Source organism: Cherax quadricarinatus, chromosome 13 (genome assembly GCF_038502225.1).
Source record: "Cherax quadricarinatus isolate ZL_2023a chromosome 13, ASM3850222v1, whole genome shotgun sequence".
Taxonomy (NCBI): Eukaryota; Metazoa; Arthropoda; class Malacostraca; order Decapoda; family Parastacidae; genus Cherax; species Cherax quadricarinatus.
The window spans coordinates 48,121,705-48,139,637 of NC_091304.1; the positions used below are offsets into that span (position 1 = coordinate 48,121,705).

Below are 17,933 nucleotides of genomic sequence, written 5' to 3' on the forward strand. Positions count from 1 at the left end.
GCACACCCCAGCAGTGAATATTGTCATGTAAAGAGGATTGCAACATTCCAAGATATTTGGTTATTAAAGATATAGTCACTAAATTAGCTACATCATGGGATCGTTAAGAGAAGACTATCTACACATCTCGATTTATTTTTTAGTGTAGTGAAACCTGGGAGCAAAGCGTGAAATCATTCACAAGGATGGCAAGGAATGAGTTTTTTTTTTTTACCAAGACTGACAAAGATTGAGATCTTCCACCACGACTGGTAAAGACCGAGACCTTGAAACACGACCAATTCATCAAAGACTGTATCTTGCACCATGACTAGATTATCAAAGGCCGAATCTTGCAACACGACTAAATCATCAAAGACTGTATCTTGCGCCACGTCTAAATCACCAAAGACTGTATCTTGCATCGCAACTAAATCATCAAAGAAATCCCCTCTCTATCTGTCGCGTGTAAGATCTCACCATCAAGAGTACTGCAAATGATCGCACGTGAGCGTCTCATCAGATCAAGCTGCAGTGGGGAGAAATATCAACTTGAGGCACGAGTGAACATCCACTAAACTACAGCCACACGGAATCTGAACACGTTACCTCCTAGAGACTCGGGAGAGACAACAATTTAGTCCATCACGCAATGTAAATTTACTTTCAAATGAATACTGCACTCTGAAAGCCACTTCCAATGAACACTGCGCTGAAAGTTATTTGGGCTAACTGCTGAGGTAGCTCCTGGGGATGTACACACAAGGACGCAATCCACCAGTGCACCAAATGAACTTTACACTCGGCTAATAAGGAATGGATGGCGGGGAGCCTGCTAAGCAGGTAGTGGACGTGACTTGCTCATGTTGAGGTTCAGATGTCGTGCTACAATTTTCCCATAGGCGTTTTCCAGATTCCTTCGGTCCTGAATAGTCCTCCCTGAAGGAGGACAAAAAAAAATATCTCAGGGTTTCCAGGGGATACCCTGAAACTCCCATAGCCCTGTGAAAGTCCTATGCTCCCATTGTCATGCATAGCAACTAGATAGGATACAGGCATGGAGGATTCATCACTCAATATGTTGTAATACATAAGGAATCGGAGTGTACACTGCTTTTAATGTTAAATCTATCTGAAGCACCTAAGAGCTATTTTACAGTAAAAGAAAATTCGAAAAACAATTATTATCAAAATTTCCATCCCAGGCACGGTCATACAGGCCTATATATTAGGTAAGGCTTCTAAACAAATATTTTACAGCATTTTATTAGCTTCTAAATTAGACGAAGTTCACTGTCATAAAGTTCAACAGAAAACGAAAGAACCAACACGATTTCAGTAGCAAGTGAAGCAATTATAATCATAGAAGAGTAAGTCATAATAGCAAGTTCTGAAAGTTAGAGAGTTCTACACAAACATTTACTGAGGGATTTTGTATGGTAGCCTCTTCATACTGCATCTGCATGACTGTCTATATTAGTTTTCGACAACCACACTTTACCAGCTCCTGACGCACAGGTGCAACTTGTGCGATGGTAATCCACTCTAGAACAAGCTTCCCTTCAACTCTTTTTCCAACCATACGGGCAAGGATCTGGTTCTTCAACTAGTGGATCATGGGCAGATACCCAGTTGCTGGTCTGTCAATGAAACAATATTCCGATTTCGCTAGCAGAAAAACTACTTTCTGAAGTTGTACATGAATGGTATATAGAACCAACAATATGAGAATTAGACACGTATGTAACATCTGGTGTTCTTCACACCAACTCCAAGGCCGAGGGACTGATTACCTCATCTTTTGTATATAGTGCGACTGTCTTCAAACTATATTCTAGAATTTGTATTGATAAAGCCACTGGATGGCGAAACGTCTACATTAAAGATACCCAGGTGTTGCATGTGACTTATTTTCTGAAGCGTTTCGCTTAACTAGTACCTCCTCCAGAGACTTGAATAATGAAATACTCAAGGAAACTGACAAGCTGACTTTCAATGTTTATTTTATTTAAGGGCTGGAAGGAACCCCATTGCTTCAGTGACATCATCAGGGCACTTCTGCAAGTCTCAAAAGTTGAATCATAGCCAGTGATTGCAACAAAGAGAAAGGACATTGCATAGTCTTCTGCCTAAAGTTTCAGCACTGTCCCTGATGTTCAAAATGCGTTGATACCTCCCACTGTCGTAGCTGACAGAAAATACACAGTTGGTAGCAGCTGTGGCTTCAGAGAGAATGATCTCAGCATCTGAGTTGTAGGTCCTCAATAAAACATTTAAATGGCCAGTCCTCAGAGCATGAAAAGTGCAGCACGAATCGTGTGTTCTGCTTCAGTTGTAGGTCCTCAATAAAACATTTAAATGGCCAGTCCTCAGAGCATGAAAAGTGCAGCACGAATCGTGTGTTCTGCTTCCTCTTGGCAGAATTCTTTATCCATGCTTTGGCCTGGTCACCAGTGCTTGACTGTCTTCCCGTCAGCACTGGAGATGTAGAGATCACCTGGAGAAGACTGAGTCTCGATGGGATCTTCTCCAAGTTACTGAAAGAGTTCTACTTTTAGTTTTTTTGTCTTTAAGGAAATCAGATAATTTTTCAGATATTTCCAGTTTCAGGACAACTTTTAAATGCACTTCTGTTTCTCGTAATGATCTAGTGCCATCTTTGATAGTGACAAAAAATCACATTAAATGCTTGAAGTTACTGTGGTGCAATAGTACTCGCACACAGCTTATAGTGCATTAGAACTCACGAAATCGAATGACACGATTGCAAACAATCCATACCTCTCCACGAGTTCAATTCCCACCCGTGGTATGGTTTATAGTGTATCAGTATGGGAAATATTATGAACCTACATGACATAAATGGCAATCTCAACCTTCTCTAACCAAACCCATCCTGAACAATCAAACCAAACTAAGTGAAATCAAATCATACTAAACTTAGGTTAACCTAACCTAGACAAAATATAGCCACACTAAACAAAAATCAAACCTAAGTCCTAGCATTGTTAGTATAGTGGGAGTGAATACAAAGACTAAACCCGAGTTGTGATTCCGAGGGCTCGTTAAAGTATAGCTCAGTAATTAAGCCCGGCCGAGGTGGTCAAAAATGAGCACATTATTTAGTCTTACTCTACAGAAACTAGGGATCCCAGAGCAGTTGCTTTTCTGTTCCAGCATTTGAGTTTTGCAGGTCAGGGGGAATATTTTTTTTTAGTTCCTGAGGAACTGGATGAAGTATTTGAAATGTAACTGTTAGTGATGACATTTACCATTGTAACCAGTGGTTTTTTCCAGTCTTGAGTAGTTAGGAAAAGCAATGTAGACAGTACAAGAAGTCGGGTAAGCGTAGGGAAAAATAGTGAAGTAACGGAGATGAAGAAAAAAACACTTGTGTACAGATCTGTACATAATTGCCTTTTTCCACATCCTATCGGTATCACCAGACAATTTTTCAACGAAGGTGAAAATGGTAGCGTGTGTCAAGGGTGGGCTGGTAGGCTTCCACTAGGCTCTTAGGTGTAATTGGTATCGTCTAATGGCGAGGTCACTGATGGGTAGAAATCATTTGGCCAAGATTATGGATATACTGTAAATAGCTGATTTCTGTGGTGTAGTGCTGTTGATTGTTGTCGTGGCTGCTTCCAAGCACTTGCATCACCATTAATCGTCCTTACGAACTAGGAAATTGATTTTGTTAACCTCGTGATGTGTAAGATACATGTGTAACAGTTGGGTAACTTTATTGTTCAAATATTTCGCCTACGTGTAGCCTTCTTCAGAGTAGAACAAATTGGAGGCTGCAGAAGTAGTGGAGAGGTAAAGATATAATCAGTTCGTCTACATTGGAGAAATACGTTTTGAGGGGTACTCTGTCCCCTCCATAGCCCAGAACAATGTGATGTTTCTTTGTTGTTTGAAGGTATTATGTATTTTGCTCGTCCCGATTGCAATCATTATTGTTGTTGAAGCTTGAGCTTAGATATTCTGGAGGCTTCTCCTACATTATTTTTATCGCCATTTCCTCAGTCATACAGACAACGCCACCTGTGATGGCATTGCAAAGTAAGATATATCACCAACAATTTCATTCTATGCCCCCAGTTTGCCTCTGGTCTATCACCTAAACAGAGGCATGCGTAGTCAGACATAAATATTCTGTTCAATTAGTTAAGTAGTCTACCGTCGTGTTCTCACATTAGAGACGGGGCATCCTGTAACCTGATCTACCTGCAAAAAAAAAACCCTCTTACAGAACAACTCTTTTATCGCTCACCGTATATCAGTCATCCTCTATAAAACATGAAGGTAATCGGGTAATAAAGAAAGGTGAAGTTAGTATGTGCGACCTCGATAACATCATCACTTGATGCTTTGTGTACAGTATGAAGACATTCTCATATATCCCTAATGTATGTATGTATGTATGTATGTGTATATATATATATGTCGTGCCGAATATGTAAAACTGGTCAATTAGCAAGAACTCATTTAAAATTAAGTCCTTTCTGAAATTTTCTCTTATACGTTTAAATATATATTTTTTTCATTAATGTTAATGAAATTTTTTTAATTTTGCACCAAAAGAATCTTAGAAAACTTACCTAACCTTATTATAACAACAGCAATTTATTTTAGCCTAACCCAACTAAATATATTTTAAATACGTTTACAATAATTTAGTACTAAACAAACACAGTGAAATATATTTTTTTCGTTAGGTTCAAAATGATTTTTGCTAAATTATTGCATGCACAAATTTTCGCTTGCCATATTCGGCAAGAAGCGCGTTGCTATTTAAGCCAAAATCGCAATTTTTACCTATTCGGCACGATTATATATATATATATATATATATATATATATATATATATATATATATATATATATATATATATATATGTCGTGCCGAATAGGCAGAACTTGCGATCTTGGCTTAAATAGCAAGACTCACCTTGCCATATAGGACAAGTGAAAATTTGTGTATGCAATAATTTCGCCAAAATCATTCTGAACCTAACGAAAAAAAATATATTTCACTGTGTTTGTTTAGTATTAAATTATTGTAAACAAATCTAAAATATATTTAGCTGGGTTAGGCTAAAATAAATTGCGCTTGTTATAATAAGGTTAGGTAAGTTTTCTAAGTTCCTTTTGGTGCAAAATTATAAATTTTTACATCAACATTAATGAAAAAAATATATCTTTAAACGTATAAGAGAAAATTTTAGAAAGGACTTAATTTTAAATGAGTTCTTGCTAATTGACCAGTTTTACATATTCGGCACGACACATATATATATATATATATATATATATATATATATATATACACACACCTACCATCCGACTTACGACCAAGTTCGGTTCCGAGAAACCGGTCGTAAGTCGAACTTTATTACTGAATATCAGCATAACATTTTTGTAATGACTTTATTTTATTTTGGTATTTCATGTTTTACTTTACTTTTTATGCTGTTAGTACTGTATTTTATACTGTAAGGTTTAGGATAAACACTGTGTACAACACAAACACTTGTTTATTTCCCAGAAATTTGGCATAAAAAACACTGTCGTAAGTCGAGTGGTCGTATGTCAAGCAGGTCGTAAGTCGGATGGCAGGTGTATATATATATATACAAAATGCCCTGTTGTTGGCTGAAAGGAAAACTGCTGGACAGGAATACTTTAAAAACTCGACTAATGAAATTTTTAACACTTTCAACCCCGTTCTCTTGGCACTGATGTGTCAGGAAACAGTCAACTCAAGCGTACTAAGCTTTGGTGTCAAGTTCACTGGAAAAAAATAACTTTGTGAACATCACCCAGCACCAAGTTTGATTTACACACAGTGAGGACAGAGAGACACGTGTGTCAACTATATTCAACTGCCTATTGTGTTTATGTCTGTCTACCGTTCTTGTCTACCAAGTTAGTCTACCGCTGTTGTCTGTCATGTCAGTCTACCGTCCTTGTTTATAATGTGTGTACCGTCCGTGCTGTTTACCATGTCTATCTAACATACTTATTTAAAATGACAGTCTACCGTTTGTCTACTATGTGTATGTACCGTCTATTATATCTATCATCCTTGTCTCTCATGTATATCTACCGTCTTTATAGTCCACCAAATCTAACGTCCTTACTGTCTACCATTCTGTCTTCCGTCCTTATCTACCATGTCAGTGTACTGTCCTTGTCCACCTTGTCTATTGTCCCTTGTTCTTCACGATGTCTCTGTATCATTATGTTTACCATTTCAATCTATAGTCCTTGATATCTACCATCTATATCTTCCTTGTCTACCATATCTATCGTTCTTGACTCGCTAAATCGTAATGACACGATTGCAAACAAACCATACCACGGGCGGCGTTAGAACCCGCGATCAGAGAGTCTCAAAACTCCAGATCGTCGCGTTAGCCACTGTGGTCACAGTGGTGCCTATGTTAACCTTCCTATGGTGTAGAAATATACCTAGTTGAACGAATCTTATTGTGGCTAGCTGGTCCAGTGGCTAACGCGACGGTCTGGAGTTTTGAGACTCTCTGATCGCGGGTTCTATCCCCGCCCGTGGTATGGTTTCTATCGTTCTTGTTGGCTACCATGTAAAACTACCGCCACTGATGTCTGCTACGTGTATATAACGTCCTTGTCTACCATATGTCTACCGTCCTTGATTACATACATAGCGTCCTTGTCTATAATGTCTGACACATTATCTACCATGTCTGTCTACAAGTCGTCATTGTCTACCATGATTATCACTGTCCTTGATGTCTTCTGTGTCTATTTACCTTCCATGTCTACCCTTTTATTCCTACCGTCCTTGTCTATCATGTCTACCATCTTCATCTATGACTATCATCTTCCCTTGACTACCATGTCTGTCTACCATCTTATTCTTAATACTGTTATGTTTCTGTATCTGTCTACTGTATTTACTAATACAGTTATGCATTTATCTATTTATCTATTGATTTTCAGGAGATTTTCTTAATTTTCTTTAGACATCTGTCTTCATCTGGATTTCTTGATTTAGTAGATTGGGGAAAAACACAAAATGGCATAATTTACACAGAAGAGGAGAGAGAAAAACTATAGTAAATAAGAAAATGATAAAAACAGCTTCGTTTAAGCGAACTACAGGATAAAAAAAAATCTCTGCTGAGAAGAGGAACCTAGGTAAGGTTCGTCAGGAATCAGGACAAGTGTTTCCTGACGCGGGTCTTAGGTGGTGACCCGCCGCTGGAGCTTTTGGTCATCTGGCCGAGGACTTCCTCTGGCTTACCGGTCCACCTCTTTAAAAATTGTGATCGTAGTTATAACCACTTAGTATAACGAGAACATTAAATAAAACGAACTGAAGGTGAAACAACTACAAAGACCAATAGCGTATGTCACTAACAGGAAACAAGAACGTGGTAAGAAATAACCACATAGGGAAAAAAGCAAAACATAGAAAAATGTACGGAAAATGAAAACAAAAGCACGAGAACTGAGACTGTACAATTGAAAAACAGCGCCCAAAAAAAGTCAAGATTCAGTGTATATATTTAGCATGTGTGTGCGTGTGTGTTGGTGTGTCCCCAGTCCAACACCCGCAGTAGTTCCACACCAGGCAGGGGCATTCATGCTATGGCAAAAAAAGCAGGGAGACAGAAAAACTGGTGTTCCTAGGGATGTGAAGGCTGCCTCGTGCGTCACCTGGCCACACTAAACTCTGCCTTCTTGTAAATAAATCAAATTACCTGCAAATTTTACGACCTCGGAAGTGTCCAGCATCAAACTGGGATAGCGGAGGGTTGACTAAAATTAGAGACAGCGTCGCTTTGAAATGGAGTGAATGAGCTAAGTTAACTACCACTAAAGTACCTTCACAAAGGCCGTACCTTAATAGAGGCCGTGGTACTCAGAAACAATCAGTGAACATATGAACAACACAGTGGCCACATTGATGAACAAGGCGAGACATGCAAGTCTTACACATGTCGCCGAAGATACGCTTTCTCTAACACCCTCATGATTCTGGCAAAATAAATATAGTCAGTATATATTCTTAGGTTTATAATTGCATTGTTATCTAATGTATATACAATATATGTACCTGACTCGCGAAATCGTAATGACACGATTGCAAACAAACCATGCCGCGGGCGGGGTTAGAACCCGTTAGCCATTGGACCAGCTTGCTACAATAAGATTCATCCAACTAGGTATATTTATACACCATAGGAAGGTTAGCTAGAGTTCGTCACGGCCACGGTAGCTGGAGATTCGTCTGTAAAAATTTGCATTTTTGGTAACCTTCCTATGGTGTATAAATATAACTAGTTGGATGAATCTTACTGTAGCCAGCTGACCCAGTGGCTTACCCGTCGGTCTCGAGTTTTATGACTCTCTGATCGCGGGTTCTAACCCTACCCGTGGTATGGTCAGTATATGTAGTTAGATACATTATGACAGCCATATTTCTCACTCCCTCATCCCATTTGCCTTCGTCTTCTATGTCTCTTTTCCTCCCGCTCTTCGATGGAGATATCTTCGTATGGAATAGGTTATCCTGAGAGATGGCAATTTTAAGTGATAGAGATTCCAGCTCTGCTGGAAGGCACCCTATGACGCTTCCGTATCTGATGAACCCTTCCTGGAAAACCTGACGATATTCTCATTGCCCTACTGAAGTCTGCCAGCTCAGTATGGTGGATTTCAACACCTCGTATGAGCCACATCCTGCGTGATGGAATATGACAGGAAAGCAGAACAGGGCAGCAGCACACTCCTAATGCATCCAGTTGTTTTTAATGGAAAAGAAAAAGTGCTGACGAATGGAGCTCGACAAGAATTTCTTCTCACTGTTATTAATTTTTCATTACTTAGTGCTGCAGAAAGTAAATTTTCCTACCACCCTCCCCCGCTCTCTCTCACTCTCTCTCACTCTCTCTCTCTCTCTCTCTCTCTCCCTTCCATCTACCCATCTGAAGTCAGGTCGGGATTTAAGATCGCCTACGGCCGGAGGCGACCATTCTGAGTGGCTAACAGGCGATACTGACGTTGCTGTTATTACAAGATGATGGTGGCTAATTTTATGGGAACAAATAGTAAGTGTGTTTTGTCCTGGCTAATAAAACTGATCCCTGATTAATAAAACTGAGCGCTGATTAATAAAACTGATCCCTGATTAATAAAACTGATCCCTGGGTAATAAAACTGAGCCCTGATTAATAAAACTGATCCCTGATTAATAAAACTGATCCCTGATTAATAAAACTGAGCCCTGGTTAATAAAATTGAGCCGTGAGCAATAAAAATTGCTTTAAAACCTATTTATTCGACAAAGAGATAATTCGACAGGAGAAGCTGCCAGTAAGAGTAATTTACCCTCTAGTTGTACTAGTAATAGTGCTGCTACTAGCTAGTGATTTAGAAGAATTTTACGACATAACAGTGATATTACAAGGAGCTCCCTTGTAAAAAGCTTCATGCAGGACGTTAGGCCTACGGAAAGTAGGTATAGAAAAAAATATTGGATTCAGACACATTTATCACATTGGTTGCAAAGGAATGTAGATAAATGGTTCACAGAACCGACAAGTTGATAAATTAGACACGTGTGCACATATTTATCAATGATAAAGGTGTACACGGAGTGAGATGTAGTTCCTGTAGAAACTTCTATTAGAACATAAGAATGGGGGAACACTGCAGTAGGCCTACTGGCCCAAACTAGGCCTTTGACTCTTGCCTTGAAAGGAAGCCGATTACTAAGTTACTGAAATATTAGCCAGTCATTATCTTAGATTAAGATTTTAAAAGTGAATAGGAGAATGAAGTTTCGTGACCTTGAATGGTATGTCTGCTCCTATTCCTTGGATCGAGCCTTTGTGTCTCTCTTTCCCCAGAGCACTGTATGACCCCTATTGGCTTATCCTTCCCCTCATACATGTGAGAATGGTGTGTTATTAACTGGTGTTGCAAGTGAGCTCTAGAGGGGTATAACACAAGCAAGTCTTGTGACAGGATCATTCCGTATGACCCCAAGAAGCAAGAATGACGTACCACTGACCAGTAACTCTCTCATTATTTATTTTAAGCATCATTAGCTTAAAAGTTCATTCCTACAGGGTTGTCAAAGCTTATTCCTTGGGTAGCATTGAAAATGGGTTGGGCAAATATTTTTGTTTTTTTTTGGCTTAGAGAAGGACCCGCCTAGCATGGGCCAGTAGACTTACTGCAGTGTTCCTCCTTTCTTAGGTTTTTTACGTTCCAAAATATTACGAACTAACACTACCGAGGAAATCTTTATTACGCAAAAATTATTCTTCCCGGTTACGCAGATTTAACACATTCTCCTCTTAGCCCTGACCAGTACTTAGGAATTTCAACAACTCTAGATTAATGGGTCCCAACTTTCTCGAGTTCGAGGACACTATTTTCTAACTTTTTTTTTTTTAAGGATCTCAACAGGTTAGACGGGGATACACACTGATGGATAGCAGAGGGGAAAACAAGTAATAATATAATAATAATATCTTTATTTACTGCAAGTACATGTACAAGGTATACAGTCCTAGCTGACAACAATGACATACTACTATATAGAAACTCCCTTGTTATGCTCTGCATTTCGGGCAAATTAGGTCAGTGTCCCAGGATGCGACCCACACCAGTTGACTAACACCCAAGTACCCATTTTACTGATGGGGAACATAGACAACAGGTGGAAAGAAACACGTCCAATGTTTCTACTCTGGCTGGGAATCGAACCCAGGCTGGTGGAGGCTGGTGGAGCAGTACTTGATTGTGGGGATTCACTTATACACTGGAATAACTCAGCACATTTTCCCTGGGGTCCGCTACCCACAGGTTGGGAACAGTGTTCCAGGTTGCAGTGTTCCAGGTTGCAGTGTTCCAGGTTGCAGTGTTCCAGGGAGTATTGTACCAGGGAGTATTGTACCAGGGAGTATTGTACCAGGGAGTATTGTACCAGGGAGTATTGTACCAGGGAGCAGTGTACCAGGGAGCAGTGTACCAGGGAGCAGTGTACCAGGGAGCAGTGTACCAGGGAGCAGTGTACCAGGGAGCAGTGTACCAAGGAGCAGTGTACCGGGGGGCAGTGTACCGGGGGGCAGTGTACCAGGGAGCAGTGTTCCAATAAGCAGAGTTCCAGAGAACAGTGCTCCAGGGAAAAGTGTTCAACGGAACAGGACAACAGGCCAAACTACGACTCTTAGTCTTCCAAGGCTCAGCATCGTGAACAGGGAATTTGTCTGTCTGGTGTTTATTAAACGAGAATTTATTTCACAAGTTAGTTTTTCTAGAAGAACATCGTTTTACGCAGTACAGTCTCCCATCTCCAAAACTTTCAGTAAATACTTACGTTAATCATATATTTATATGCTTAATATGTTTTGTTCTCCTCTCCCATGGAAAAAGTTGAGGTTCACAGTGTTTTACCCAGCAATGGTTCATTTAATATACACAATAATAGGGTTCAAGACATTACTGCCGCGGGAATTGAACTCGTGGCGCATGAGTCGTAAGCCACTGGGCCAGCTGGCCACAAGTTCATTCCCCACCCGTTGTATGGTTTGTTTGCAGCTGTGTCGTTACGATTTCGTGAGTCATTCTTAAAGCATATTAAATATAATATTTAGTATTATGAAAAATATCTCTCAAGGGAGGTTCCTTGACGCTGGTGAGGGACTCTTGATCTAGGGAATTGGATCTGTGCTCCAGTTCCCTGAATTGAGCCTGAATACATTCCATTTTCCCCACAGGCACTGTATAATCCTACGTGTTTAGCGCTCTCCATGATTATAATTATGAAAAATGTATTTCTTGTATATAACTGTCCACATATTTTATCAACTTCCGCAAATAAAAAAAAATAACGCTAATAAAATACATAAAAATGTCTGACGTATTTCAGAGAGATATATAAAATATTTTGACTACCAATAAATAGTATCTATCACCTAATGAAATTGAGACACATGTGCAACATCTGGGTATTTTTATTGCAGACGTTTCGCCATCCAGTGGCTTTATCAATACAAATTCCAGGACATAACTTGGAGACAGTAGGACTATTATATACAGAAGATGAGGTAATCAGTCCCTCAACCTTGGAGTAGGTGCAAAGAACACCGTAGTCGTGGAGATTCTGAAGCAGAAGCAAGGAGCCTGGCGCTTATATACTAACGTCAGGTGTAGCTTCTGCTTCAGAATCTCTACGACTACGGTGCTCTTTGCACCTACTCCAAGCTTGAGGGACTGATTACCTCATCTTCTGTATGTAATAGTCCTACTGTCTCCAAGTTCTGTCCTGGAATTTGTATTGATAAAGCCACTGGATGGCGAAACGTCTACAATAAAGATACCCAGATGTTGCACATGTGTCTCAATTTCATCTTGTCGGTATTATATACCATTCTTGCACATCTACCACCTGCATCATCAAACTGTTTTTATTTTATTTTTTTGTCTTTATTGTTAACTTGGTCGCAGTGCACATACCTATGTGATGGATTTCCAACTATGGCAACGTGAATAAACGGCGACTAATGCTCTCCAACAATGTAAATATGTTTATTTGTCGTGTGTTAAATAAAATAATTGGAGACAGGTTAGATAATGCAGTGTCCTTCAAGGGAACTCGACTACTGAGGAGTCTGAAGGAGGAACGCTGGGCGCAGGAGCGACACTAATTGGGATTCTCTGTGAGCATAAACCATGACGACAGTGTCGCACCCTCGGAGGGTATCAGTTGTAGGTGATGTTTACTACGTTGGAACCCAAATGATTCTTATAAGCGTTGAAAGGATGGATTTCTTCACGTTTAAAACTAAACTACTGTACAATTTCCTGGTTAGATAACATAGCATGGAGAACGGCTCTTGCTGAGTTAAGGATCCTTGAGGTTCCTAAAAGGGGATAGAAATATACAAATTAATTATTCTCTTGAATTTCTCTCTTCATGTGGGTTATTATGGAGCATTGAAAAGTGTTCTTTACACTTTATTTATCCTTGAGTCTGCCTAGTAACTGGATGGGTGACCACTACGACAGCCTTGACTTTGGTTATGGAACCTGGATAAGCTACAAGCTTCCTGTTCCAGATATGTGTACGTATACTATACCCAAAAAATAACACAAGGGCGCCTCAGACAGGAGGACACAGGCTCACTCAGCAATGTCTTGGCTGCCCACATACACTACAAGGCAGACCACTACATCACTTTGTCAGAAACCTTTCTAATTAACTTATACAGCGATCTAGACATCACAAACCATATTTAATACCGAGAAACTCAAAGGCGCGCTATTGTTATTTTATACCTAAACTATTTAAAATTTTAATAGTGTATGATGCAAAATCTATCAAATTGCGCAAGTACCAATGACGCGCGAGTTTCGTTGATATCTTGAGGATATCTCTCCAAGAGAGAACCCACAGTAATGGATTTAAATTAGATAAGTTTAGATTTAGAAAGGATGTAGGAAAGTATTGGTTTGGAAATAGGGTTGTTGATGAGTGGAACAGTCTACCTAGTTAGGTTATTGAGGCTAGGACTTTGGGTAGTTTCAAATTTAGGTTGGATAAATACATGGGGATCAGTAACAAGTGGCGTTCCACAGGGATCAGTCTTGGGCCCGTTGTTGTTTATAATATGTATCAATGATCTTGATGAAGGAATTACTAGTGATATGAGCAAATTCGCCGATGACACAAAGATAAGTAGGATAATTGATTCAAACGTAGATGTTAGGGAACTTCAGAAGGATTTAGACAAACTCTTTTCTTGGTCAGAAAAGTGGCAGATGCAGTTCAATGTAGATAAATGCCAGGTTCTGAAGCTCGGGAGTGTCCACAACCCTAGCACTTATAAGTTAAATAATGAAGAACTTAGCCATACAGATTGCGAAAAGGACTTGGGGGTTATGGTAAGCAGCAACCTTAAACCAAGACAGCAATGCCTAAGTGTACGTAATAAGGCAAATAGATTACTGGGATTTATATCAAGAAGTGTAAGCAACAGAAGTCCAGAGGTCATACCGCAGCTTTATACATCATTAGTAAGGCCTCACCTAGATTATGCAGCTCAGTTCTGGTCTCCATATTACAGAATGGACATAAATTCATTAGAAAACATTCAGCGTAGGATGACTAAATTAATAAATAGCATTAGAAATCTTCCTTATGAAGAAAGATTGAAGACTCTTAAATTACATTCACTTGTTAGACGAAGAATGAGGGGAGACATGATCGAAGTGTATAAGTGGAAGATAGGTATTAATAAAGGGGATATTAATAAGGTCTTGAGGATATTTCTCCAAGAGAGAACCTTCAGTAATGGATTTAAATTAGATAAGTTTAGATTTAGAAAGGACATAGGAAAGTATTGGTTTGGAAATAGGGTAGTTGATGAGTGGAACAGTCTACCTAGTTGGGTTATTGAGGCTAGGACTTTGGGTAGTTTCAAATTTAGGTTGGATAAATACATGAGTGAGAGGGGTTGGATTTGATTGGGACTTGCTTGGTCATGCTGAATATGAAAAGGAACTAGAGCTTTGGAAAGTAGAAATATGAAGCTATAGATAGCATTACCTAAGCTTGTGTTTATATCATGAAATATAAGTATCGGGACTCCGATGATTTTACAGTTCTACACTTCATTAATAATGTCTCATTATGCGGCACAGTTCTGATCTTCATACTACAAAATGGATGTAAATGCATTGCAGGACATAAAGAAGAATAACAAAATTAATCCACTGTTAAAGAATCTTTTAAGCAAGTGTTGACTGAGACACCCGAACCTTCAGACGATTGAAAGACGTGGGATAAGGGAAGATAATAACTGAAGTATACAAATGGAAGACGGGTATAAATAAATAAAATGTATATACCGGGTGTGAGAGGATTTAAATTGGTTAAATTCAGAATAGAAAGGATGTAGAAAAGAACTGATTTGAAAATGGATTTGCAGACTAGTGGAGTCTTGACACATGTCCAACCAATAAGACAAATAATGTGGTTCCGTTTTGTTCATCAAGTTTGTCAAGCTAATACAAAGGTTTGTATTTAAGGTTCCATTCTGCTCCCAGGTCCTTTTATACCTCCTTTCTCTATACCTGTTTTCCACCTGTATAATTCATTCATGTCTTCGGTCATTCGACATCTTTCTGAAGAGTGTAGGCTAAGGGCACTCAGTTTGCCTTCGTAAGAAAGATTTCTTGTGTAGTGAATTAGTTATGTCACACTTCCCTATAGGTTTTACCGATGCATTTGTATCCATTTTGAAGCATAGATACCAGAACTGCGTCGTATAGGACTGTAAGGTAACTTTGGATTCCTGTTTCTTATACATCATGTTTCTTATACTGCATATATCAAAGCAGTCTCTTAGCCTTATCACGGACGCTGAGGTACTGCTGTTTTTACTTTAAATTACTGCTTATCATAACTCCTACGTCCTTGTTGTATAATATATGATCAGTTTCTGCATTATTTAGCTCACGAGACCTTGAGTTATTCTCAGTCAATTAAGCTGAGCTGGGTTTGCAATTTTTCAGACAACATGAGCTTGTTCAAATTATCGTAAAGTTCAGTTGTGTCCTCTTCCGAAGTATATAATCAACCTATTTTTGTACTGTCAGAGACTTTTACTCATGTCAGTTAGATTTTCCCTATGTTGTGTTAAGATAATATATGTTGGGTTAAGATAGGCTATATAAACCTATAAAAATATATATATTTTACCGTAAATAAGCAAACTAGAATAAACTATAACTTCCTTACACACACACACACACACACACACACACACACACAATGAAGCCTGGTCACAGACCGGGCCGTGTGGGCGTTGACCCCAGGAGCCCTCTCCAGGTATACAAACCCTAGCCTTCTCGACTCTACAAATAAACATTCATCACCTTCCTGCTTGACTACAACCCTGGAAGAGTGGTGAGCGCAGTGTACAAGATTTCTATATAATCATCTGTGACTGTCAGTTATTATAGAGACATATACGTTAACGTCATAACTAGCCTCGTATATATAAACTACAAAACTGGTTAGGATGCATTCATTCATATACTAAGACCGTACATAATTTAAACGTTACATTAAATTATACACCTGATGTGACATATGAAGTGGCCAGAACTCTTCATTATGAAATTCCTGAATTTCAGACCAACAAGTTTGTTGCTGCCACAGTGGAACATCAATATCACGAACATTACTCCATGAGCCGCTGTCGCTGAATTTTCTGAAGTTCACACCGTTTTCCCAAACATCATGAACGGCTATCTGAAATCTCCCCAGCTATAAACTCTTCTGTCAGACAACCATCCCCATAAAAAAGTATCTGGAAACTCAAAAGACATAACAGTAGCACAAAGAAGAGCCAAACAAAACATCGAGGATCACCTTAATATAAAACAGTATCCGCCTCCGACAACCAACAGCAGCCAAAATAGTATAGCATGAAAGTCACAGTGGAAAAGAACCCTTCCTCCGTAAGCCATGCGTGTCGTAAGAGGCGACTAAAATTCCGGGAGCAAGGGGCTAGTAACCCCTTCTCCTGTGTGAGTTACTAAATAACATAAAAGAAGAAGCTTTATGAAAGCTTTTATTCTTTTCCAGATCATCCTGCTTCTGTGGAAGACGGCTGGTGTGTTAAAAGCAATAATTCTGAAACAGGCCGAATCAGTGACTTACAATGGGAATGACTCTTTGGGGTCGAGTTGTTCATGATTTTCCTAAAGTAAGTTTTTGTTTTTGACTTTGTAATTGCCTCAGTATGCTGATTATTTACTGTTACGTGTTCAGAGAATGTCTCCTCGCTTGTTTAATAAGCAGCTCGGTTTAATGACAGGTGGTTTTTCAACGTTACGATCACTAAAATTACTTTTTTGCTATCATTAGTCCAATTTACCAAGATGGTTAAGCCTGGCTGCAATTATTTAAGTCAAGTGGTGTAACACTGATCCCTAGTTTATTGTCATTGAATTGTAAGACTGACATAAATCATTATCCATGACGTTTATTTTAAGAACAGAACCAGTCCCAAAACCGACCCTGTGGCTTGCCACTTGACAAGTCTCGCTGTTCTGTTCCTGGGATGTATACATGTGGAGGTCAACTTTTAATGTTTTTCTTTTGTTGTACTGCAGCCCGACAATGTTGCCAGATATTTCTGGTGATTAGCTGGTCAACAAGGTTATTGCTACCTGTATCTCGTAGCCCAATGTAAGTATCACAGCCTGATTGATCGGAATAGCATTTTTATGCTCGGATAAACAGTTGTCAAGCTATTGTATGTATCACTTTTTTTTTAAGAAATGATGAGAAACAATATCAAAACTTTACTGAAATTTAAAATACGTCACATATACCGCCTTGATTTTATCGTATATAATAAAAAATATAAAAGAAATCGAAGAAATTTGTTAAATTTCTTTCTGAAAGTCTTAATGTGATATTTAATTTCTTTGATTATTTAAATCCTAGTGATACATAAATTATTATTTAACTGCAGAAGACACAGGTTTTTAAATAACTTTGGCAAAATGCTTTATTGTACTATGTATAGAAATATTGTTCAGTAATTTTTACAAACAATTAAAGATACGGTAACCGTATCCCTTTCTTTTTCTTTTTAAACCCTTGTCGGTTTAGCGCTTTCTTTGATGATGATAATTTCCGTTTTTATAGGTTGACAGTGAGGTAGGCAAGCGTCTGCTACTGCAGAACTATTCCTCTATCAAGGGAGGACTCTTTAAGAATGATCAAAGTAACTCTGCCTGCCGGTGGGACGAAGGAATCACAAAAGGTCGAAAATCTCTGCCTTAACATCTTACCCGTACATGGTGAATAACTGTGACCTAGTACTGGATCACTACGTAAATATGTGACGCTCAAAACAAAGACTTTTCTGAAG

At 39.0% G+C, this 17,933-nt stretch overlaps 1 long non-coding RNA gene across 1 annotated transcript in view; it reads left to right on the forward strand.

Moving 5' to 3' along the window:
- Positions 1 to 17,614, forward strand: part of LOC138852668 (uncharacterized) — a 67,006-nt gene extending 49,392 nt beyond the window's left edge. Inside the window, exon 4 of the long non-coding RNA XR_011391974.1 lies at positions 16,183 to 17,614. This is a non-coding gene — a long non-coding RNA (uncharacterized lncRNA). The remainder of the gene's footprint in view (positions 1 to 16,182) is intronic.
- Positions 17,615 to 17,933: the final 319 nt, after the last annotated feature.